Source organism: Neovison vison, chromosome 3, assembly GCF_020171115.1.
Source record: "Neovison vison isolate M4711 chromosome 3, ASM_NN_V1, whole genome shotgun sequence".
In the NCBI taxonomy this organism is placed as follows: domain Eukaryota; kingdom Metazoa; phylum Chordata; class Mammalia; order Carnivora; family Mustelidae; genus Neogale; species Neogale vison.
Window position 1 is genome coordinate 187,781,476 of NC_058093.1, and position 26,474 is coordinate 187,807,949.

A 26,474-nucleotide genomic window follows, 5' to 3' on the forward strand; every position below is an offset into this window, starting at 1 on the left:
TAGATTGGGTTGTCAGGCACCTGCCCTCAGGGACCTGTTCTGAATACCTACTTATGATGCAATATGTGGTCCCGGAGCCACAAAACAGAAAATCTCCTATCCCCAGAAGGAAACTGGGCTCTTCGACCTGTGCCAAACCCTCAGTGTAGGAGAATCGTCCATGTAACGTTAGGCACCAGCACATTCTAAGATATCCCTGGTAACAAACATGCATTGTGGCCCATCTGCAAGACATTCCATGTCAAACAAAGGCCTTTGTACTTCGCCCCACAGCCACCAGAAAGAACCTGCCATGTTCCTCAGCTGCAATCGTCAATTGAGGTGTGCTTTCCAGGTATCCATGCGGGGGAGCTCTGCATCCTAAACTTTCCACATGCGGAACCCTTGAGCAAAAAAACCGGACTCCACCTGTCCAGTGGTAGGAAAGCTTGCTGTTTGGAGCATCTCACAAGCCTCAGCATGGGAAATCCTCCATGGCCTCTTGACGCCACCCATCCATTTGTCAGTCATAATAGTCACAAACTCCAGTGTGAGCAAATATCAGACATCCATCCTTCCTTAGGTGCTGGATATACGAATCAGCCACTGCACACTGGAACTACCTTTCGCTTGGCACTGAATTGAACCCTAGCTAGTGTTTACAATTCCATCCTCACCCTACTGATCCCCAAGCTCTCTTGATAAGGAATTCTAGAGCCTAAACTCGGCTTTCTGCCTTCCACATAGATATAGGAAGTGCCTGGTGAGTCTGCCCAGAAAAACCACATGAGGATCAATCTGCTTGGCCCTCGAGGGAACCCCGATTTATAGGCTTTCCTGGCCACTAAAGCTGTGTCTGAGAGAGGCTGAGCCCCGACCAACTGTCAGCCACCCAGAGAGCGGGACCAATATCTAACAGGTGGGGACAACCATGACCCTACTCCATCATGTCTAAAAATCCTTGTTATTCAGGCACCTTTCCCTAGACCTTTGCTGGGATCGCTGCCATTGGGGGAACCGGAAGCACAATAGAGAACTCCTCCTTCCCATAGCAGGAAACCTGGCTGTTGGGATGGGTGCCCGACCCTCAACGTGGGAGCCAGCTCCATGGCCAATGTGCTAATGCCTTCTCCTAGGGGCTGCCCTGGGCACAAACAGGCACTGTGACCCTCAGCCTGAGCATGCTTTCAAACAAGCCCTCTCAGTGGCACCACCAGGATCCCGCATTGCAGGTCTGGTAGGCCTTCAGGCCCAAATCCTAACCCTTGGTGGGATTTTCCAGGCACCCAGACTCAGAGCCCCTCCCTGGAATCCCATTTTGGGCACGTCTAAGATGGAAAACAGCACTCTTCAGTTCCCCAAAAAGGTAACCAAACTATGGGGAGCCGCCAGCATCCTTAGAGAGGAAAAGTCTCCCATGGACCGATGAGACTACACCTGCATTCCCAGGGCATCCTGGAAACACAATCCAGATAGAAAAGCCTGTGCTACCGCCCTCAGTCACCCTAATTACAATTCCTGACGAGCTTCCCTCAATATCTACAGATTGGGCCTGCAACCACCTTGCTACTAACACTAAACCGAACTTGTGTTTCCAGACTTATCTCCCAAACCATGGCTCATATGCCCTCCAGGGTGGGGTCTATGCAGCCACACCACAGGACTGTGCCTGCAATCCCCAAGGAAACTTTCCCATCACATTTCTCCAAACCCTCCTGATTAGGAGAAACCTCCAAGGCCCCTGATCCCACCCCAATATTGGAAGCCACTCTGGACGCAAATGCACAGTCTGAAACACCCTGATCACCTACATCCAGGCAGACACCCACGTCAATGGTCCTGAGACAGAAAATTGAACTTGACGTGCACCTAGGACATCATAGGAATCCTAGATTACGTTTCTGGTATCTGACCTCGGAGGCCTCTTCGGGAATACCAAGCTAGGATACAACATGTGTACCCTGAGCCACACAACAGAACACCTCCTGTCCCCAGACGGAAACCATGCGTTCGACCTGTGTCAAACCCATAGCAGAATCCTTCATGGCCCCAGAGCCACCAGCACATTCTAAGACCTTCTGGGAACAATCCAGTATTGGGACCCGTCGTTAAGAGATTCCATTTCAAGTCAAGGCCTTGGCACTTGGACCAAGAGCCACCAATACAAACCTGTCATGTTCATCAGCTGCAATGGTCATTGCACTTGTGCATTCCAGGCATCCATGCGGAAGGACTCTGCTAACAAAAATTTCCACATGAGGGACCCTGGAGCAAACAAACCAGACTCCACCTGTCCAATAGAAGGAAACCTTCCTATTTGGAGCATCTCACAAGACTCAGCATGGGAAATCCTTCATGACCTCTTGACGCCATCTCTCCATATGTCGTTCATCATAGACACAAACTCGAGTGTAAGCAAACATCTTTCATTTGCCCTTACTCAGGTGCTGGATGTCTCGAATGAGTCACTGCATATTTGCCCTGCCTTCCACTTTGAACTGAATTTAATCCTAGCTTGTGTTTTCAATTCCATCCTCACCCTACTGGTCCTGAAGTCCTCTTGATAGGGAATTCTGGAGCTAAAATACAGCATTCTGCCTTCCCCATAGAAAGAAGGAGTGCCTGGTAAGACTGCCCAAAATACCCAGATGAGTATCATCTCGGCCCTCACGGATCCCTGATTTATAGGCTGCTCTGGCCACTAATGCTGTGTCTGACAGAGCCTGAGCCCCAACCTCGTGTCAGCCACCCAGACAGCAGGACCCATATCCAGCATGTGAGAGCCGCCATGGCCCAGTCCATCCTCACTACCCATTCTTGGTATTCGGGCGTCTATCTCCAGACCTTTGCTGGAATCCCTGCCAATGGGGGAACCTGAAGCCCAATAGAGAACTGCTCCTTCCCCATGTGGGGAAACCTAGCTGTTGGGATGGGTGTCCAACCTTCAGAGAGGGAGCCAGCTGTATGGGCAATGAGACCATTCCAACTCCTGAAGGGTGTCCTGGGAACAAACAGGTATTGTGACCCTCAGCCTGAGCATGCTTTCAAACAAGCCCTCTCAGTTGCATCACCAGGATCCTTCCCTGCAGGCCTGCTAGGCCCCTAGGCCCAAATCCTAACCCTTGGTGGGACTTTCTTGGTGCCCAGACCCAGAGCCCGTCTCTGGTATCCCTGTTGCTGGGCATCCCTAAGGTGGAAAACAGCACTCTTCCCTTCCCCGAAAAAGCCACCAAACCATGGGGATCCGCCAGGATCCTTAGGGAGGAAGAATCTCCCATGGACCCATGAGAAAACACCTGCATTCCAAGGCCATCCTGGACACACAATGCCGATAGAAAAGGCTATGCTATCACCATTGAGTCACCCTAATTACAGTTCCTGACGAGCTGCCCTCCAGGTCGACTCATTGGACTGCAATCACCATGCCACTAAGCCTTAACTTAGTTTTCGTTTGAAGACTTCTCTCCCAAAACCATGCCTCACATGTCCTCCAGGATGGGGTCTCTGGAGCCACACCACAGGACTGTGCCTGCCATCCCCAAGGAAACTTTGCCCATCATATTTGCCCAAACCCTCCAGATTAGGAGAAACCTCAAAGGCCCCTGATCCCACCCCAATATTGGAAGCTGCTCTGGATGCAAACGCAAAGTCTGAAACACCCTGATCACCTACATCCAGGCAGACACCCACGTCAATGATCCTGAGTCAGAAAATTGAACCTGACATGCCCCTAGGACATACTCAGAACCCTAGATTAGACATCAGACATCTGTACTCAGAGACCTATTCTGGAATACTAAGTAAGGATACAACATGTGGACCCTGACCCACACAACAGAACATCTCTTGTCGAATAAGGAAACTGTGCTCATAGACCTGTGCCAAACCCTCAGAGTAAGAGTATCCTGCATGGCACCATAGCCACCATCACATTCTAAAATCTCCATAGTAATAAACCAGCATTGGGACCCATCTGTAAGAGATTCCATGTCAAATCAAGGCCTTGGCACTTGGCCCCAGAGCTACCAGAACTAGCATGTCGTGTCCATCAGCTTCCATGTTCATTGGACATGAGCTATATAGGTATCCATGCAGTAGAGCTCTGCTACCCAAACTTTCCACATGGGAGACCCTGGAGCAAACAAACCAGACACCACCTGTCCAGTAGAAGGAAACCTTGTTGTTTGGAGAATCTCACAATCTTAAGCATGGGTAATCCTCCATGGCATCTTGAAGCCAACCATCCATTTGTTGACCATCATAGACACAAACTCCAGTGTGAGCAAACATCTGACATCTGCCCTTACTCAGGTGCTGGGTATCTCGAATAAGCTGCTGCACATTGAACTGCCTTCTGCTTGGCACTGAATTTAACCATAACTGGTGTTTACAATTCCATCCTCACCCTACTCATCCCCAAGCCCTCTTGATAGGGAATTCTGGAGCCACAACGCAGCATTCTGCCTTCTCCATAGAAAGAGGAAGTGCCTGGTGAGACTGTCCAAAAAGCCCAAATGAGGATCATTTGCTTGACCCTCAAGGATCCCCGATTTATAGGCTGCCCTGGCCACTAGTGCTGTGTTTGACAGAGCCTGACACCCAACCTCGTGTCAGCCACCCAGAAAGCGGGGCCCATATCCAGCATGTGAGACTGGTCATGACCCAATCCGTCCTCTCTCCACATCCTTGGTATTCAAGCATCTGTCTCCAGACCTTTGCTGGAATCCCTGCCAATGGGGGAACCTGAAGTCCAATAGAGAACTACTCCTTCCCCATGGCAGGAAACCTAGCTGTTGGGTGGTTTTCCAACCCTCATAGAGGGAGCCAGCTGCATGGGCAATGAGAACATGCCCACTCAGGATGGGCGCCCTAAGAATAAACAGGCATTGTGACCCTCAGCTTGAGCATGCTTTCAAACAAGCCCTCTCTATTGCGCCACTAGGATCCCACATTGCAGGCGCGGTACGCCCCTAGGCCCAAATCCTAACCCATGGTGGGAATTTCTTGGTGCCCAAACCCAGAACCCGTCTCGGGAATCACTGCTTTGCAGCACCCCAAGATGGAAAACAGTGACTATCAACCTGAATGCCACTAGACTCTACCCCAATTATAGTCTATTTCTGGGCACTAATGCCCTGTCTGACACAGCCTGAGCCCGGAACTCCCGACTGACACCGAGACACCTGGCCACACACGGACCAAATTAGACCCGCCATGGTCTTAGGTCCTCATCTCTTCCCAACCTCGGTATTCAGGATTCAGAACCTAGACCTTATCTCCAAACACTGCCCAGAGTTGAATGTGATGTGGAAATTAGAACTCCTCTTTCCCCATGGCAAGAAACCTTGAGGTTGGCATGTCCAAGGTTCAGTGATGGAGCAAAATGCATGCTCAATGAGGGCCCTCCCATGATTGAGGGCCGCCTTGCGCACAAACACACACTGTGACCCTCAGCGTGGGTCCACTATGCAAGTAACGCTTCTCAGTGGCTGGACCAGGAGCCCGCATATGGGGCTTGCCATGCCCATAGGCCCCCAGGCCTAACCAGAGGGCGGGTATTCCAGTTGGCTGGACCCAGTGTTCTGCTCTAGAATCCCTCTACTGGGGGGACACATGAGGCAGAAAACAGGACTACTACCTTCCCACAGAATGAACACAAACTTTTGGGAGCTGGGCAAATCACCAGAGCGGGAGACTCTTCCACGGGCCATGAGGCCACCCCTACATTAAATGACCAAGGTGAATACAACATCCAGAGACATAAACCTGAATGACCGCCTCTCACTCGCCCTCCTTTCTAATCGTGAAGATGTCCTCTCACTGACTGTAGATCACTCCTGCCATAACCTCGGCCCCAAACCTCAGCCGAGTTTGTGTTTTTGGACGTCTGTCCCCACAGCCCTTGCCCACACAGCCTCCAGGCTGGGGCCTCTGGAGCCACAACACAGGACTGTCCTGTGCTCACCTAGGAGACTGTGCCCATTCCATTGCCCACAACCCCTCAGAATAGGAGAAACCTCAAGGGCCCCTAGGACATCCCACTACTTGAAGCCACCCTGGACAAACAGGGGCATCCTGACACAAACTGAGCAACTACCTCCACACAGACATGCAGAGAGATGTCCGCAGAGACAGAAGATTGAACCAAACAGGCTCCTAGGCCCTAATCTGAGCTCTTGCTTTGGTTTTCAGATGTCAGTCCTCAGAGGCCTGGGTTCGAAGACCAGTATATGGGGCTTTCCTGAGGCACCAAACAGAACACCTCTCATCTCCACATGGGAAGCTTTCTTGTTGGTGCTGTGTCAAACCCTTCGGGTTGGAGAATCCTGCAGAGTCCCCGGGCCACCGCCACATTCCAAGGTCTCCATGGCCACCAACCCACATTATGACTCATCCTCAGGAGAGTCCATTTCAACTCAGCCCTCTGGGTAGCTCGCCCAAGAGCCCGCAGATTAAGCCTGCCTTGCCCTGAGCAGCCAGTGGGAATGTGAGGTGGCGTTTCCAGACATCCATGCTTAGAAACCTGCTCTCGAGTCTTTCCGTATGGGGTGTCTTGGAACCATCCAATAGAACTCGACTGTCCTGCAGAAGGAAAACTTCAGGTTTGGAGCAGCTCACAACTCCCAGCATAGGTAAACATCCTTGGCCTCATGACGCACCCACCCCCTTCAGGAAGGGTCCATCATGGACACAAACTCTAGCCTGAGGCAATGTCTGATACTCGCCCTGACCTCAGATGCAGGAGATCTCGATTCAGCCTCTACAGAGTGGGCCTGCCGTGCCCTCGGCACCAAACCTAATGCTAGCTTGTGTTTTCAGACTTCCTTTCTCACACACCTGGCAAACAAGCTCTCCAGATTGGGAATTCCGGAACCACAATGCTGCCCACTGCCTGCCCACCAGAAGAAAACTGTTGCCCTATGGGATTCTCCAGAAACCCCAAATGAGGATCAACCCATTCGGGCCTCGACCGCACCCCAGTTGGATAGGCTGCCCTGGGCACTAATGCTCTGTCTGACACAGCCTGAGGCCAGATGTCCCGACAGACAAGGAGACAGCTGGCCACACACCCAGCACATCCGACACACCATGGCCTTAGGTCGTCATCTCTTCCCAACCTGGGTTTTCAGCATCTGAACCTAGACATTATATCAAATCCTGGCACACGTGGGTACCTGAAGCACAAATCAGAATTCCTCCTTCCCCATGGCTGTAAAACTTGCTGTTAGCATGGAGTCATACCTTCAGGGTAGGAGAAACCTTCATGACCCCTCAGGCAAGCCCAAACTTGACTGCCTCCTTGGGCACAAAATCGCATTGTGGCCATCAGTGTGAGCCGCATATCGAAGTAAGGCCTCTCAGGGCCTGGACCAAGAGCCCGCATAGAACACTTGCTAAGCCCCTATGCTCCCAATCCTCACCAGAGTTCTAATTTTCCAGTCACCCGTTGCCAGGGCTGTGATCAGGAGTCCCTTTCCTGGAGGAATACCTGAGCCAGACAACAGAACTCCACCCTTCCCACAAAATGACCCCAAAATCTTGGGAGCTGGCCCAACTCCTCAGAGAGGGAAACTCTTCCATAGACCCTGAGGCCACCCCTACATTCCACGGCTATGGGGGACACAACATAGAGACAAAAGCTTGCGTGACTGCCTCCCATTCGCCCTTCTTTCATAAGCTGAGGAGCTCCCTTAAGGTCTGTGGATCTGGCCTGCCATACCCTCAGCGCCACACCTAAGCCAAGTTTGTGTTTTCAGACTTCTGTACCCACAGCGTGGACCCACACAGGCTAGAGCCTATGGAGACACACCAAAGGACTGTGCCTGTCCTCTCCAAGAAAACTGTGCCCAATCAATTTGCCACAAGCCTACAGATTAGGAGAAACCTCTAAGGCATACGAGGCCATGCCAACAGTGTATGCTGACCTCGACTAAAAGGTTCACTCTGACACCAGCTGAGCAACTATCTCCACTTAGACACTCAGACAGTGTCCCCAGAAACATATGGGGGGCAGGATATTGAAATGGACAGGCCCCTCCACCCTAATCTGAACCCTACCTTTGGTTTCCAGGTGTCCCTCCTCAGAGAACTGGTTTGAAGTCCAGTATCTGGGGTTTTTCTAAGGCACCAAACAGAACCTCTCTCAAATTCACATGGGGAGCTTTTTTATGGGAACCATATCAAACCCTTCTGTTAGGCGAGTTCTTCAAGGCCCCTGAGCCACCAGCACATTACAAGGTCTTCATGGACACAAAGCCACATTACGACCCATCCTCAGGAGAGTCCATTTCAACTTAGTTCCCTGGGTAGCTCGCCCCAGAGCCAGAGGTTCAAACATATCTTGTCGCAAAGAGCCAATTGGAATGCGAGGTATGCTGTACAGGCATCCATCCTTCAAACCCTGCTCTCCAGTACTTCTGTATGAGATGTCCTGGAGACATTCAACAGGACTCGACTGTCCTGCAGATGAAAACCTTGTGGTTTGGAGCAACGTACAAACTAGCGTATGTGCTGGTGTCTAAGGTGCTGTGCAGGATTTTCCAAACCTGAGGGTTTGGCACAGGTCGAAGGGCATGGTTTCCTTCTGGGGACAGGAGATGTTCTGTTGTTGATACAACCACATGTTGTATCCTAATTTGGTTTTCCAGAACAGGACTCTGAGATCAGATGCCGGAAATCCTAATCTAGGATTCCAATGAGGTCCTAGGGGCATGTCAGGTTCAATCTTCTGACACAGGAACATTGACTTAGCTGTCTGCTTGGATGTAGTTGATCAGGGTGTTTCAGACTGGCATTTGCGTCCAGCACTGATTACAATATTGGGGGTGAGGTCAGGGGGCTTGCATGTTTCTCCTAAACTGGAAGGTTTGGGCAGCTTTGACGGGCACATTTTCCTTGGGGATGGCAGGCACAGACCTGTGTTGTGTATCCAGGGACCCTATCATGGAGGGCATATGAGCCATGGTTTTGGGAGAGAAGTCTGGAAACACAAATGCGAGATAGGGTTATTGGAAAGGTGATCTCAGGCCAAATGCGTAGACCTGGAGTTCAGGTCGTCAGGAACTGTAATTAGGGTGCCTTGAAGGCGATAACACAGGCTTTTCTATCTGGATTGTGTGTCCAGGATGGACTCTGAATGCACGTGTGTTCTCTTGGGTCCATGGGAGACGTTACCTCACTTAGGATCCTGGTGGCTCTCCATAGTTTGGTGGTTTTTTGGGGGAAGAAAAGAGTGCTGTTTTCCATCTTAGGGGTGCCCCAAAACAGGGATTCCTGAGACGAGATCTGGATCTGGTTCCCTGGGAAATCCCACCAAGGTTTAGGATTTGGGCTTAAGGGTGTACCAGGCCTGCAATGTGGAATCATATTGGTGCAACTGAGAGGGCTTGTTTGAAAGCATGCTCAGGCTGAGGGTCAAAATGCCTGTTTGTGCACTGGGCAGCCCTCAGGAGTGGCCGTGTTCTCATTGGCCATGTAGCTTAATCCCACTTTGGGGGTTGGACACCCATCCCAACAACCAGGTCTCCTGCCATGGGAAAGGAGGAGCTCTTTATTGTGTTTCAGTTTCCCTCATAGGCAGGGATTCCAGCAAAGGTCTGGAGACAGGTGCCTGAATACAAAGATAGGTAGAGATGAAGTACTTGGACCATGGCAACCCCAAATTCTAGATGTGGGGCCTGCTCACTGGTGACTTACACAAGGTCGGGAATCAGACTCTTTCAGACACAGCACTAGTGGCCAGGGCAACGTATAATTTGGGGTTCCCTCGAGGGCCAAGCAGATTGATCCTCATGTGGGCTTTCTGGACAGACTCACCAGGCACTTCTTTCTATAGGGAAGGCAGAATGTTTTGTTGTGACTCCAAAATCCCCTCTCAAGAGGGCCTGGGGAGCAGTTCTGTGAGGATGGAATTGTAAACACAAGCTACGGTTCAACTCAGTGCCAAGTGGAAGGAAGTTCCAATGTGCAACGGTTTATTTGAGACATCCAGCACTGGAATAAGGGTGGATGTCAAATGTTTGCTCACACTACAGTTTGTGTCTATGATGACTGACCAATGGAGGGGTGGAGTCAAGAAGCCATGAAGGAGTTCACACGCTGAGAGGCCTGAGAGCTGCTCCAAACAGTAAGGTTTCCTTCTACTGGGCAGGTGAATTCTAGTTTGTTTGCTTTAGGTTCCCCCATGTGGAAAGTTAGTGAAGAGTAGCTCTCTGGCATGGATGCCTGGAAAGCACACCTCCGTTGACCATTGCAGCTGAGGAACATGGAAGGTTCGTTCTGGTGGCTCTGGGGTGAAGTACCAATACCTTCATTTGACAGGGACCACTTGCAGATGAGCTACAATGCTGGTTTGTAACCAAGGAGAACTTAGAACGTGCTGGTTGCTAAGGTGCCATGTAGCATTCTCCTACCCTGTGGGTTTGGCACAGTTCGAAGAGCAAGGTATCCTTCTGGGGACAGGAGATGTTCTGTCGTGTGGCTCAGGGGCCACATGATGTGTCATAAAATGGTATTCCAGAACATGTCCCTGAGGAAAGATGGCTTTAAACCTAATGGGGATCCATTGAGGGCCGAGGGGCATTCCAGGTTCAATCATCTAACTCACGATCATGGACCTGGCTGTCTCCCTGGATGTAGGTGATCAGGGTGTTTCAGACTGCACATTTGCGTCCAGAGTAGCCAGCAATATTGGGGTGGGTTCAGGGGCCTTACAGGTTTCTCCTAATCTGGAAGGTTTGGGCATCTCTGATATGCACAGTGTCCTTGGGCATGGCAGACAGAGTTCTGTGGTGTGACTCCAGAGATCCCATTCTGGTGGGCATGTGAGCCATGGTTTTGGGAGAGAAGTCTGGAAACACAAATTCAGGTTAGTGAAATTGTGGCAATGTGATCGCAGGACCAATACATAGACCTGCAGGGCAGCTTGTCAGGAACTATAATTAGGGCGGGCTGGAAGGCAGTAGCACAGGCATTTCTCTTTAGATTGTGTGTCCAGGATGGCCTCGGAATGGAGGTGTGGTCTCATGTGTCCATGGGAGACTTTTCCTCTCTATGGATACTGGCAGCTCTCCATAGTTTGGTGGCTTTTTCGGGATGGGAAGAGTGCTGTTTTCCATCTTAGGAGTGCCCCAAAACAGGGATTCCAGAGACAGGCTCTGGTTCTGGGCATCTGGAACATCCCACCAATGGTTAGGATTTGGGCCTAGGGGCATACGGGGCCTGCTGTCTGGGTTCATATCGGTGCAACTGAGAGGGATTGTTTGAAAGCTTGCTCAGGCTGAGGGTCATGTTGCCTTTTTGAGCCCAGGACAGCCTCAGGAGTGGGCATGGCCTCATTGGTCTTCTATCTGCCTCCCCCTTTGAGGGTTGGACACCCATCCAAAAAGCCATATGTCTGGCCATGTGGAAGGTGGAGTTTTCTATTGTGCCTCAGGTTTCCCCCATTGGCAGGGATTCCAGCAAAGTCTGGGGACAGGTGCCTGAATACCAAGGATAGGTAGAGATGATGTACTTGGGCCATGGCAATCCCAAATGCTAGATATGGGGCCACTCTCTGGTGACTGAAACTGTGTCAGGGCTCAGGCTCTGTCAGGTACAGCAATAGTGGCCGTGACAGCCATAAATCGGGGTTGACTCGAGGGCAGAGTAGATTGATCCTCATGTGGGGTTTCTGGGCAGATTCCTAGGCATTTGTTCATTCGATGGGGAAGGCAGAATGTTGTGTTGTGGCTCCAGATTTCCCTATAAGATAACTTGGAGACCAGTAGGGTGAGTTTGGAATTATAAACACGAGCTACGGTTCAATTCAGTGCCAAGCAGAAGGCAGTTCCAATGTGCAGTGGTTTATTTGAGACATCTACCACCAGAATAAGGGTGGATGTCAGATATTTGCTCACACTAGAGTTTGCTTCTATGATGACCGACAAATGGATGTATGGAGTCAAGATGCCATGGAGGAGTTCACATGAAGAGGCCTGTGAACTGCTCCAAACATAAGGTTTCTTTCTACTGGGCAAGTGAAGTCTGGTTTGTTTGCTCTAGGTTCCCCCATGTGGAAAGTTTGTGAAGAAGAACTCTCCAGCATGGATGCCAGGAAAGCACACCTCCATTGACCATTGCAGCTGAGGAACAAGGCAGGTTCGTTCTGGTGGCTCTGGGGCGAAGTACCAAGGCCTTGAGTTGAAATGGCTTCTATTTCAGATGGGTTACAATGCTGGTTTGTTACCAAGGAGATTTAAGAATGTGCTGGTTGCTAAGGTACCATGTAGGATTCTCCTACCCTGAGGGTTTGCCACAGGTTGCAGAGTACAGTATCCTTCTGGGGACAGAGACATTCTGTCGTGTGGCTCAGGGACTACATGATGTGTCATAAATTGGTATTCCAGAACAAGCCCCTGAGGACAGATGCCTGAAAACCTAATGGGGTTCCATTGAGGGCCGAGGGGCATTTCAGGTTCAATCTTCTAACTTACGATCATTGACTTGGCTGTTTCCCTGGATGTATGTGATCAGGATGTTTCAGACTGCGAATTTGCATCCAGAGTGGCCGGCAATATTGGGGTAGGTTCAGGGGCCTTACAGGTTTCTCCTAATCTGGAAGGTTAGGGCAACTTTGATATGCACAGTGTCCTTGGGGATGGTAGGCAGAGTTCTGTGGTGTAGATCCAGAGATACCATTCTAGTGGACATGTGAGCCATGGTTTTGGGAGAGAAGTCTGGAAACACAAGTTTGGGTTAGTGATTTTGTGGCGATGTGATCACAGGCCCCATGCGTAGACCTGGAGGGCAGCTCATCAGGAACTTTAATTAGGGAGACTGGAAGGCCGTGGCCATAGCACAGGCTTTTCTCTCTGGATTATGTGTCCAGGATGGCCTGGGAATGTAGGTGTGGTTTCATGGGTCCACGGGAGACTTTTCCTCTCTATGGATCCTGGCGGCTCTCCATACTTGGTTGCCTTTTTTGGGGAAGGGAAGAGTGCTGTTTTCCATCTTATGGATGCCCCAAAACAGGGATTCCAGAGACAGTTTCTGGTTTGGGCTTCTGGGACATCCCACCAAGGGTTAGGATTAGGGCCTAGGAGAGTACAGGTCCTGCAATGCGGGATCATGTTGGTGCAACTGAGAGGTATTGTTTGAAAACATGCTCAGGCTGAGGGTCACAATGCCTGTTTGCGCCCAGGGTGGCCCTCAGGAGTGAGCACGGTCTCATTGGTCTTGAAACTGGCTCCCCCTTTGAGGGTTGGACACCTAACCCAACAGCCATGTTTCCTGCCATGAGGGAGGAGTAGTCTCTATTGTTCTTCAGATTGCCTCATTGGCAGGGATTCCAGCCAAGATCTGCTGACAGGTGCCTGAATACCAAGGAGGGGTAGAGATGACGTACTTGGGCCATGATCATTTCAAATGCTAGATATGGGGCCTGCTCTCTCGTGCCAAAACTTGGTCGGGGCCCCTAAGGACAGATGCCTGAAAATCTAATGGGGTTCCATTGAGGGCCTTGCGGCATTTCAGGTTCCATCTTCTAACTCACGATCATTGACTTGGCTGTCCCCCTTGATGTAGGTGATCAGGGTGTTTCAGACTGTGCATTTGCGTCCAGAGTGGCCAGCAATAATGGGGTGGGCTCAAGTGTCTTACAGGTTTCTCCTAAACTGGAAGGTTTGAGCAATTCTGATATTCACAGTGTCCTCGGGGATGGAAGCCAGAGGCCCCAGAGATCCCATTCTGGTGGGCGTGTGAGCCATGCTTTTGGGAGAGAGGTCTGGAAATACAAGTTTGGGTTAGCGACTTTGTGGCAATGTGATCACAGGCCCAATGCGTAGACCTGGAGTGCAGCTCATCAGGAACTTTAATTAGGGTGACTTGCAGGCAGTAGCACAGGCTTTTTTCTCTGAATTCTGTGTCCAGGATGGCCTGGGAATGCAGGTGTGGTCTCATGGGTCCATGGGAGACTTTTCCTCTCTATGGATCCTGGCGGCTCTCCATAGTTTGGTGGCTTTTTCGGAGAAGGGAAGAGTGTTGTTTTCCATCTTATGGGTGCCCCAAAACAGGGATTCCAGAGACGAGCTCTGGTTCTGGTTGTCTGGGACATCCCATCAAGTGTAAGCATTTGGGCCTAGGGGCATAGGAGGCCTGCATTGCGGGATTATAGTGGTGCAAATGAGATGGATTGTTTGAAAGCATGCTCAGGCTGAGGATTACACTGCCTGTTTGTGCCCAGGGAGGCCCTCAGAACTGGGCGTGTTCTCAGTGGTCTTGTAACTGGCTCCCCCTTTGAGGGTTGGACACACATCTCAACTGTCAGGTCTATTGTCATGGGGAAGGAGGAGTTCTCTATTGTTCTTCGGGTTCCCCCATTGGCAGGGAATCCAGTAAAGTTCTGGGGACAGAATCCTGAATACCAAGGATGTCTGGAGATGACGTGCAATCACAAATGCTAGATGTGGGTCCCACTCTCTGGTGACTGACACTAGGTCAGGCTCAGGTTCTGTCAGACTCAGCACTAGTGGCCAGGGCAACCTAAAAATCGTGGTTCCCTCGAAGGCCGAGCAGTTTGATCCTCATGTGCCAGACTCACCAGGCACTTCTTTCTATAGGGAAGGCAGAATGCTGCGTTGGCTCAAGAATTGCTTATCAAGAGGACTTGGGCACCAGTCAGGTGAGGATGGAATTGTAAACACAAGCTACGGTTCAATACAGTGCCAAGCGAAAGGCAGTTCCTATGTGCAGCAGCTTATTCGAGTTATCCAGCACCTGAGTAAGGCCGGATGTCAGATATTTGCTCACATTGGAGTTTGTGTCTATATGACTGACAAATAGAAGGGTGGCGTCAAGAGGCCATGGAGGGGTTTTCATGTTGAGGCTTATGAGCTGCTCCAAACAGCAAGGTTTCGTTCTACTGGATAGGTGGAGCCTGATTTATTTGCCCCAGGGTCCTCTATGTGTAAAGTTTGGGTAGCAGAGCTCTACCGCATGGATGCCTGGAAAGCACAACTCCATTGACCTTTGCAGCTGAGGAACATGGCAGGTTCGTTCTGCTTTCTCTGGAGTGAAGTACCAAGTCCTTGTGTTGACATGGAATCTCTTGTAGATGGGCCACAATGCTGATTACCAGGGAGATCTTAGAATGTGTTGGTGGCTAAGGTGCTGTGCAGGATTCTACTACCCTGGGCTTTCGCACAGATGAAAGGGCACGGTTTTTTTCTGGGGACAGGATGTTCTCTTGTGTGGCCCAGGGCCCACATATTATAACATAAGTTCACATTCCAGGAACAGGCCTTTGAAGAAAGATTTCTGAAAGGCGGTAGCAGAGACTTTTCTCTCTGGATTGTGTATCCAGGATGGCCTCGGAATGCACGTGTGTTCTCATGGGAACATGGGAGACTTTTCTCTCTATGGATCGTGGTGGCTCCCTATAGTTTTGTGGCTTTTTCAGGGAAGGCATGAGTACTATTTTCCAAATTAGGGGTGCCCCAAAACAGGGATCCCAGAGATGGGCTCTGGGTCTGGGCACCTGGAAAATCCCACCAAGTTTCGGATTTATGCCTGGAGTCGTAACAGGCACAAATCCATTGACCATTGCAGATGAGTAATATGGCAGTTCCATCCTGCTTTCTCTGGAGCAAAGTACCAATGTGGGATCATGGTGGTGCAACTGAGAGGGATTATTTGAAAGCATTCTCAGACTGAGGGTAACAATGCCTGATTGTGCCCTCAGGAGTGTGCGTGATCTCATTGGTCTTGTAACTGGCTCTCTCTTTGAGGGTTGTACACCCATCACAACTGCCAGATTTATTGCCATGGGGAAAGAGGAGTTCTCTATTGTGCTTCAGGTTCCCCCATTGGCAGGGATTCCAGCCAAGGTCTGGGGACAGGTGCCTGAATAACAAGGATGTGTAGAGATGATGTACATGGGCCATGACCATCCCAAATACTAGATATGGGGCCCGCTCTCTGGTGGCTGAATCTCGGTCAGGGCTCAGGCTCTGTCAGACACAGCACTCGTGCCATGGCAGCCTATAAATTGGGGTTGACTCGAGAGCCAGCAGATTGATCCTCATGTGGAGTTTCTGGGAAGACTCACCAGAAACTTTTTCATTCGATGGGGAAGGCAGAATGCAGTGTGTGGCTCCAGATTTCCCTATCAAGAGGCCTTGGGAACCCGTCGGGTGAAGATGGAAATGTAAACACAAGCTACGGTACAATTCAGTACCAAGGGGAAGGCAGTTCCAATGTGCCGCAGTTTATTTGAGACATCCAGCACCGGAATAAGGGTGGATGTCTGATATTTGCTCACACGGGAGGTTGTGTCTATCATGACCGAACAATGAAGGGGTGGTATCAAGAGGCCATGGAGGAAATTTCATGTTGAGGCTTATGAGCTGCTCCAAACAGCAATATTTCGTTCTACTGGATGGGTGGAGTCTGGTTTATCTGCTCCAGTGTCCCCCATGTGGAAAGTTTGGGTAGCAGAGCTCTACCGCATGGATGACTGGAAAGCTCAAATCCATTGACCATTGCAGATGAGTAATATGGCAGTTTCATCCTGCTTTCTCTGGAGCGAAGTACCAAGTCCTTGAGTTGACATGGAATCTCTTGCTGATGGGCCACAATGCCGGTTTGTTACCAGGGAGATCTTAGAACGTGCTTGTGGCTAAGGTGCTGTGTTGTATTCTACTACCCTGGGCTTTGGCACAGATGGAAGGGCACGGTTTTTTCCGGGGACAGGATGTTTTCTTGTGTGGCCCAGGGCCCACATATTATAACATAAGTTTGCATTCCGGGAACAGGTCTCTGAAGCCAGATGTCTGAAAACTGAATCTAGGTTTCCAGTGACGTCCAGGGTCATGTTAGGTTCACTAATCTGACTCAGTACCATTGATTTGGCGGTCTGCCTGGATGTAGGTGATCAGGGTGTTTCAGACTGCGAATTTGCATTCAGAGTGGCCGCCAATATTGAGATAGGCTCAGGGGCCTTGCAGCTTTCTCCTAATCCAGAAGGTTTGGGCAACTGTGACTGGCACAGTTTCCTTGGGGATGGCATTGACAGTACTGTGGCGTGGATTCAGAGACCCCGTCCTGGAAGGCATGTGTGCTTTGGTTAAGGTAGAGAAGTCTACAAACCCATTTTTGAACTAGGGTGAGTGGAGAGGTAATCGCAGGCCCAAGGCATAGACCTGGAGGGCAGCTTGTCTGGAACTGATATTAGGGTGAATGGAAGGCGGTAGCAGAGGCTTTTCTCTCTGGATTGTGTGTGCAGGATGGCCTCGGAATGCAGAGCTGTTCTCAGGAGTCCATAGGAGACTTTTCCTCTCTATGGATCCTGGTGGCTCCCCATAGTTTGGTGGCTTTTTCAGGGATGGGAAGAGTGTTGTTTTCAACTTAGGGGTGCCCCAAAACAGGGATTCTAGAGATGGCCTCTGGATCTGGGCACCTGGAAAATCCCACCAAGTTGTAGGATTTGTGCCTGGAGTTGTACCAGGCCTGCAATACGGGATCATGTTGGTGCAACTGAAAGGGATTGTTTGAAAGCATGCTCAGGCTGAGGTTCAAAATGCCTGTTAGTGCCCAGGCTGGCCCTCAAGAGTGAGCGTGGGCTAATTGGTCTTGTAACTGGCTCTCCCTTTGAGGGTTGGACACCCATTCCATCTTCCAGGTTTATTGCTATGGGGAAAGAGAAGTTCTCTATTGTGCTTCAGGTTCCCCAATTGGCAGGGATTCCAGCCAAGGTCTGGGGACATGTGACTGAATACCAAGGATGGGTAGAGATGACGTACTTGGGCCATGACCATCCCAAATGCTAGATATGGGGCCTGCTCTCTGGTGACTGAAACTCGGTCGGGGTCAGGCTCTGTCAGACACAGCACTAGTGCTATGGGAGCCTATATATAGGGGTTGACATGAGAACCGAGCAGATTGTTCCTCATGTGTGGTTTCAGGGCAGACTCGCCAGATACTTCTTCATTTGATGGGGAAGTCAGAATGCTGCTTTGTGGCTCCAGACTGACCTGTCAAGAGAGCTTGTGGACCAGTCGGGTGAGGATGGAATTTTAAACAAAAGCTACCGTTCAATTCAGTGCCAAGTGTTAGGCAGTTCCAGTGTGCACCGGTTTATTTGTGACTTCCAGCACCGAAATAAGGGTGGATGTCAGATGTTTGCTCACACTTGAGTTTGTTTGTATGATGACCGTCTAATGGAGGAGTGGCGTCAAGAGGCCAAGGAGGAGTTCACATGCTGAGGCCTGTGAGATGCTCCAAACAGTAAGTTTTCCTTCTACTGGGCAGGTGAAGTCTGTCCGCTCTGAACCCTAATTTGCAGTCTGAAACACCCTGATCACCTACATCCAGGCAGACTGCCAAATCAATGGTACTGAGTCAGATTAGTGAACCTAACATGACCCTGGACGTCACTGGAAACCTAGATTCAGTTTTCAGACATCTGGCTTCAGAGACCTGTTCCCGGAATGCAAACTTATGTTATAATATGTGGGCCCTGGGCCACACAAGAAAACATCCTGTCCCCGGAAAAAAACCGTGCCCTTCCATCTGTGCCAAAGCCCACAGTAGTAGAATCCAACACAGCACCTTAGCCACCAGCACATTCTAAGATCTCCCTGGTAACAAACCTTGTCTGCTCAAGGTTTCCCCATGTGGAAAGTTTGTGAAGCAGAGCTCTCTGTCATGGATGCCTGGAAAGCACAACTCCATTGACCATAGCAGCTGAGGAACATGGCAGATTCGTTCTGGTGGCTCTGGGGAGAAGTACCAAGGCCTTAAGTTGACATTTAATCTCTTGCAGATGGGCCACAATGCTGGTTTGCTACCAAGGAGCTCTTAGAATGTGCTGATTGCTAATTGGTCATGCAGGATTCATCTACCCTGAGGGTTTGACACAGGTCCACAAGCATGACTTCCTTCTGGGTCCAGGAGATGTTCTGTTCTGTGGCTCAGGGACCACATGTTGTACCATAAGTTGGTATTCCAGAACAGGCCTCTGAGGACAGATACATGAAAACCTAATATAGTGTTCTAATGAAGGTCTCGGGGCATGTAGGCTTCAATCTTCTGACTCAGGATCATTAACATTGGTGTCTGCCTGATGGAGGTGATCAGGATGTTTCAAACTGAGAATTTGAGTCCAGAGTGGCCTCCAATATTGAGGTGAGCTCAGGGGCCTTGCAGGATTCTCCTAATCTAGAGATTTTGTGCAACAGTGATGGGCACAGTTTCCTTGAGGAAGGCAGGCATAGTCCTCAGGTGTGGATCCAGATACCACAATCTGGAGGGCATGTGAGCCATGGTTTTGGGATGGATATCTGCAAACACAAACTCGGGTTAGGGTTAGTGATGAGTTAATCGCAGGCCCAATGCATAGACTTGGAAAGCAACTCATCAGAAATTGTAAATTAGATGATTCGAAGGGGGTAAAACAGGCTTTTGTATCTGCATTGTGTGTCCAGGATGGCCACGGAATGCAGGTGTGGTCTAATGGGTCCATGGAGGTTTTTCCTATCTAAGTTACCTGGTGGCTCCCAATAGTTTGGTGGCTTTCTCAGGGAAGGGAAGTGTGCTCTTTTCCATCTTGGAGGTTCCCAAAATAGGGACTTCCAGAGACTGGCTCTGGGTCTTGGCCCCTGGATAATCCCTCTAAGTGTTATGATTTGGCCCAACGGGTATACCTGACCTTCAATGCGTGATACTTTTGGGTCAACTGAGAGAGATTGTTTGAAAGCATGCTCAGGCTGAGGTTCACATTACCTGGTTGTGCCCAGGGCGGCCCTCATGAGTGGGAGTAATTTCTTTGGCCATGCAGCCAGATCTCATTTTGAGGTTGGACACCCATCCCAAAAGCCAGGATTCCTACCATGGGGAAGGAGGAATTCTCTATTGTGCTTCAGGTTCTCCCATTGAAAGGGATTTCAGCAAAGGTCTAGGGACAGATGCCTGAATACCAAGGATGGGTAGAGGTGATGGACTTGGGCCATGGCCAGTCTCACATGCTGGTTATGGGCACCGATCTCTGCGTTGACACAAGGTCTTTGCTCAGGCTCTGTGAAACACAACACTAGTGCCCAGAGCAGCCTATAAATCGGGGTTCCCTTCAGCACCGAGAAGATTGACCGTCATGTGGAGTTTCCGGACAGACTCACCAGGCCCTTTTTCTTTCTATTGGGAAGGCAGAATGCTGAGTTGTCTCTCGAGAATTCCCTATGAATAGAGCTTGTGGACCAGGAGACTGAGGATGGAATTGTAAACCCAAGCTATGGTTAAATTCAATGTCAAGTGAAAGGCACTTCCAGTGTGCAGCGGTTGAATCGAATATCCAGCACTTGAGAAAGGGCGGATGTCAGATATTTGCTCAAGCTGGAGTTTGTATCTATGAGGACTGACAAATGGAGGGGTGGCGTCAAGAGGCCATAGAGGATTTCCGAGGCTGGGGCTTGTGAGATGCACCAAACAGCAAGGTTTCCTTCTACCGAACAGGAGTAGTCTGGTTTGTTTGCTCCAGTGTTCCCCATGTGGAAAGATTGGATAGCAAAGCTCTCCTGCATGGATGCCTGGAAAGCACACCTCCATTGACCATTGCAGTGGAGGAACATGGCAGGTTCACTCTGGTGGCACTGAGGCAACCAACCAAGGACAGGATTGGACATGGAACCTCATGAAGATGGGTCAAAATGTTGGTTTGTTACCAGGGAGATCTTAGAATGTGCTGGTGGTTAAGGGGCCATGAAGAATTCATCTAGCCTGAGGATTTGACACAGGTCCAAGTGCCCAGATTCCGTCTGGGGACAGGAGATGTTCTGTTGTGGGGCTCAGTGACCATATGTTGTATCAAAAGTTGGTATTCCAGAACAGGCCTCTGAGGAAAGATACCCGAAAAACTAATCTAGGGTTCGAATGAGGTCCTAGGGGAATGTCAAGTTCAATCTTCTGACTCAAGACCATTGACTCTGGTGTCTGACTTGATGCAGGTGATCAGGATGTTTCACACTGTGCATTTGCGTCCAGAGTGGCATCCCAATACTAGGGTGTGCTAAGGGTCCTTGCAGGTTTCTTCTTATATGGAGGGTTTGGAACCCTGTGATGGGCAGTTTCCTTGGTGATTGAAGGCACAGTCCTGTGGTGTGACTCCAGAGACCCCATCCTGGAGGGCATGTGCACCATGGTTTTAAGAGAGAAGTCTGCAAACACAGACTCAGGTTAGGGTTAGCATTGAAGTGATCATAGACCCAATCCATAGACCTGGAGGGCAGCAAGTCTGGAAGTGTAAATCAGGTGACTCAAAGGTGGTAGCACAGGCAATTGTATCTGGATTTAATTTCCACACTTGGTCTTAGCCAAAAGGATGAGAAGTGATTGGATTTAATTTCCAGGATGGCCTTTAATGCAGGTGTGGTCTCATGGGTCCATGGAAAATTTTTCCTCTTAAGGATCCTGGTGGTTCCCAATAGTTTGGTGGAATTCTCGGGGAAGGGACGAGAGCTGTTTTCCTGCTTAGGTGTGTCCCAAAACAGGGATTCCAGAAATGGGCTCTGGGTCTAAGCACTTGGAAAATCCCACCAAGGGTTACGATTTGGACCTAGGGCCATAATAGGACTGCAATGCGGGATCCTGGAGGTGTAACTGAAAATGTTTGTTTGAAATCATGCTCAAACTGAGGGTCACAATGCCTACTTGTACCCAGGAGGCCATCAGGAGTGGGCGTTGTCTACTTGGCCATGCAGCCAGTTCCCATTCTGAGGGTTGAACACCCATCTGAAAGCCAGGATTCCTTCCATGGGAAAGGAGGAGTTCTCTATTGTGCTTCAGGGTCCCCCATTGGTAGGGATTCCAGCAAAGGTCTAGGGGACAGATGCCTGAATACCAGGGATGGGTAGTAATGACGACCCTGGGCCATGGTCAGTCTCACATGCTCGATATGGGCCCCACCCTCTGGTTGGCTGGCACGAGGTCAGGGCTCAGGCTTTGTCAGCCACAGCACAAGTGGCCAGGACAAACTCTAAATAGGGGTTCCTTCCTGGGCTGAGTATATTGATCCTCATGCGCAGATTCTGGGCAGACTCACCAGGTCCTTCCTTCTATGTGGAAGGCAGAATGGTGCATTGTGGCTCCAGAATTCCCTATCAAGAGATATGGCGGACCAGTAGGGTGAGGATGAAATTGTAATCCAAAGGTAGGGTTATATTCAGTGCCAAGTGAAAGGCAGTTCCAGTGTGCAGCAGCTGATTCCAATATCAACACCTGATTATGGGCGGATGACAGATGTTTGCTCAGGTTGGAGTTTGTGTCTATGATGACCGACAAATGGAGGGGTGGCATCAAGAAGTCATGGAGGATTTCCCACCCTGGGCTTGTGAGATGCTCCAAACATTAAAGTTTCTTTCTACCGGACAGGGGGAGTCTTGTTTGTTTGCTCCAGTATCACATGTGGATAATTTGTGTAGCAGAGCACTCCATATGGAGGCCTGGAAGGAACATCTCCATTGATCATTGCAGCTGAGGAACATGGCAGGTTCATTCTGGTGGCTCTGGGGCAAAGTACCAGTGCCTTGAGTTGACTTGGAGCCTCATGAATTTGGGTCACAATGCAGGTTTGTTACCAGGTAGATCTTAGAATGTTCTTGTGGCTAAGGGGCTGTGCAGAATTCATATACCCTGAGGGTTGGACACTGGTAGAAGAACACGGCTTCCGTCTGGGGACAGGAGATTTTCTTTTGTGGGGCTCAGGGACCGTATGTTGTATCGTAAGTTGGTATTCCAGAAGAGACCTCTGAGGACAGAGGCCTGAAAAGCTAATCCCTCTTCCAATGAGGTCCTAGGGCCATGTCAGGTTCAATTATCTGACTCAGGACCATTGACTTGGGTGTCTGCCTGAATGGAGGTGATCAGGGTATTTCAGACTGTGCATTTACATCCAGAGCAGCCTCCATAATTGGGGTGGACTCAGGAGCCTTACATGGTTTTCCTAATCAGGAGGGTTAGGGCAACTGTAATGGCCCAGTTTCCTTGGGGATGGCAGGCACAGTCCTGTGGTGTGACTCTAGGGGCCCCATCCTGGAGGGCATGTGAGCCATGGTTTTGGGAGAGAAGTCTGCAAACACAAACTCGGGATAGGGTTAGTGGTGAGGTGTTCCATAGACCTACAGGGCAGCACATCAGGAGCTGTAAATCAGGTGACTCGAAGGCAGTAGCACAGTCTCTTGTATCTGTATTGTGTATCCACGATGGCCTCAGAATGCAGGTGTGGACTCATAGGACCATGGGAGATTTTTCTTCTCAAGGATCCTTTAGGCTCCAAATAGTTTGGTGGCTTTCTCAGGGAAGCGAAGAGTGCTGTTTTCCATCTTAAGGGTGCCCCAAAACAGGGATTCCAGTGACGGGCTCTGGGTATGGGCACAAGAAAAATCCCACCAAGTGTTAGGATTTGGTCCTAGGGCCATACCAGGACTGTAATGCGGGAACCTGGAGGTGCAACTGAGAGCGTTTGTTAGAAGGCATGCTCAAGCTGAGGATCACAATGGCTGCTTGTGTCCAGGAGAGTCCATATGAGTGTGCGTTGTCTCCTTGACCATGCATCTGGCTCCCACGTTGAGGTTTGGACACCCATATCAACAGCCAGGATTCCTGCCATGGGGAAGGAGGAGTTCTCTTTTGTGCTTCAGGTTCCCCCATTGGCAGGGATTCTATCAAAGGTCTGGGTACAGATGCCTGAATACCAAGGATGGGTAGAGGTGTCAGACTTGGGCCGTGGTCGATCTCACGTTGTGGATATGGGCTCAGATCTCTCTGTGGCTGAAACTAGGTCTTGGCTCAGGCTCGTTCAGACACAGAACTAGTGCGCAGGACAGCCTATAAATCAAGGTTCCCTCAAGCATCAAGTAGATTGATCCTCATGTAGAGTTTCTGCGCAGTTTCACCAGGCCCTAAATCTTTCTATTGGGAATGAAGAATGTTGCTTTGTGGCTCCCGAATTCCCTCTCAAGAGGGCTTGCGGACCAGGAGGCTGAGGATGCAATTCTACACCCAAGCTATGGTTAAATTCAGTGTCAAGCGAAACGCAGTTCCTGTGTGCAGCGGTGGAAACGAAAATCCAGAACCTAAATAAGGGCGGAAGTCAGATGTTTGCTCATGCTGCAGGTTGTGTCTATGATGACAGACAAATGGCGGGGTTGTGTCAAGAGGCCATGGAGGATTTCTCACGTTGGTGCTTCTGAGATGCTCCAAACAGAAGGCTCCCTTCTACTGGTCAGTGGCAGTCTGGTTTGTTTGCACCAGGGTCCCACATGTGGAAAGACTGGTCCCACATGTGGAAAGACTGGGTAGCAGAGCACTCCCAGATGCATGCCTGGATAGCACATCTCCACTGACCATTGCAGCTTAGGAACATGGCAGGTCCATTCTGGTGGCTCTGAGGGGAATTATCAATGACTTGATGTGACATGGTATCTCATGAAGATGGGTCACAGTGCTGGTTTGTTACCAGGGAAATCTTAGAATGTGCTGGTGGCTAAGGGGCTGTGCAGAATTCATATACCCTGAGGGTTGGACAGAGGTAGAAGAACACGGCTTCCATCTGGGGACAGGAGATATTCTATTGTGGGGCTCAGGGACCATATGTTGTATCATATTGGTATTCCAGAATAGGCCTCTGAGGCGAAATGCCTGGAAAGCTAGTCTAGGCTTCCAATGAGGACCTAGGGGCATGTCAGTTTCAGTCATCTGACTCAGAACCATTGACATGGGTGTTTGCCTGGATGGAGGTGATCAGGGTGTTTGAGACAGTGTATTTGCATCCAGAGCGGCCTCCAATATTGGACTGGGCTCAGGGGACTCGCAGGTTTCTCCTAATCTGTAGGATTTGGGCAACTGTGACGGACACAATTTCCTTGGGGATGGCAGGAAATTTCCTGTGGTGTGGCTCCAGAAACCCCATCCTGGAGGTCATGTGAGCCATTGTTTTGCAAGAGAAGTCTTCAAACACGAACTTGGCTTAAGGGTAATGGCAAGGTGATCACAGGCCCAGTGCATAGGTTTGTAGGGCAGCTCGTCTGGAACTATAAATCAGGTGACTTGAAGGAGGTAGCACAGGCTTTCATATCTGGATTGTGTGTCCAGGATGGCCTCGGAATGCAGGTGTGGTCTCATGGTTCCATGGGAGATTTTTCCTCTCTAAGCATCCTGGCGGCTCCCAAGAGTTTGCTATTTTCCATCATAGGGATGCTCCAAAACAGAGATTCCAGAGATGGGCTCTGGGTATGGGGGCATGGAAAATCCCACCAAATGTTAGGATTTGGTCCTAGGGGCGTTCCAGGCCTTCAAAGCGGGATCCTGGAGATGCAACTTGAGCGTTTGATAGAAAGCATGCTAAAGTTGAGGGACACAATGCCTGCTTTTGCCCAGGGTGGCCCGCAGGACTGGGCATTGTCTCATTGGCCATCCAGCTGGTTCCTATTATGAGGGTTGGGCACCCATCGCAACAGTGAGGCTTCCTGCCATGGGGAAGGAGGATTTCTCAATTGTGCTTCAGCTTCCCCCATTGGTAGGGATTCCAGCAAAGGTCTGGGGTAGTTGCCTGAATACCAAGGATGGGTAGAGATGACGGACGTGTGCCATGGATGGTCTCACATGCTGAATAAGGGCCCCACACTCTGGGTGGCTGACATGAGGTCAGGGCTCAGGCTCTTTCAGATACAGTGCTAGTGGCCAGGGCAAAGTATAAATCTGGGTTCCTTTGAGGGCCGAGTAGATTGATATTAATGGGGAGTTTCTGGGCAGACTCATCAGGCCCTTCTTCTTTCTATGGGGAAGGCAGAATGTTCCGTTTTGTCTCCCGAATTCCCTCCCAAGTGGGCTTGCAGACCAATAGGGTGAGAATGGAATTGTAAACCCTAACTACGCATGAATACAGTGTCAAGCGAAAGGCATTTGCAGTATGCAGCGACTGATTCGAATGTCCAACACCTGAGTAAGGGCAGACGTCAGATGTTTGCTCATGCTGGAATTTGTGTCTATGATGACCAACAAATGGAGGGGTGGCGTCAAGAGAATATGGAGGACTTCCCACGCTGGGGCTTGTGAGATGCTCCAAACAGCAAGGTTTCCTTCTACCTGACAGGGGCAGGCTGGTTTGTTTGCTCTAGGGTGCCCAATGTGGAATTTTTGGGTAGCAGAGAACTACCTCATGGATGCCTGGAAAGCACACATCCATTGACCATTGTAGCTGAGGAACATGGCAGGTTTGTTTCGTGGCTCTTGGGCAAAGTACCAACACCATGAGTTGACATAGAGCCTCATGAAGATGGGTCACAATGCTGATTTGATACCGGGGAGATCATAGAATGTGCTGGGGCTAATGGGCTGTGCAGGATTCATCTACCCTGAAAGTTGGACACAGGTCCAAGAGCACTGTTTCCTTCTGGGGACAGGAGATGTTCTGTTGTGGGGATCAGGGACCACATGTTGTATCATAACTAGGTATTCCAGAAGAGGAC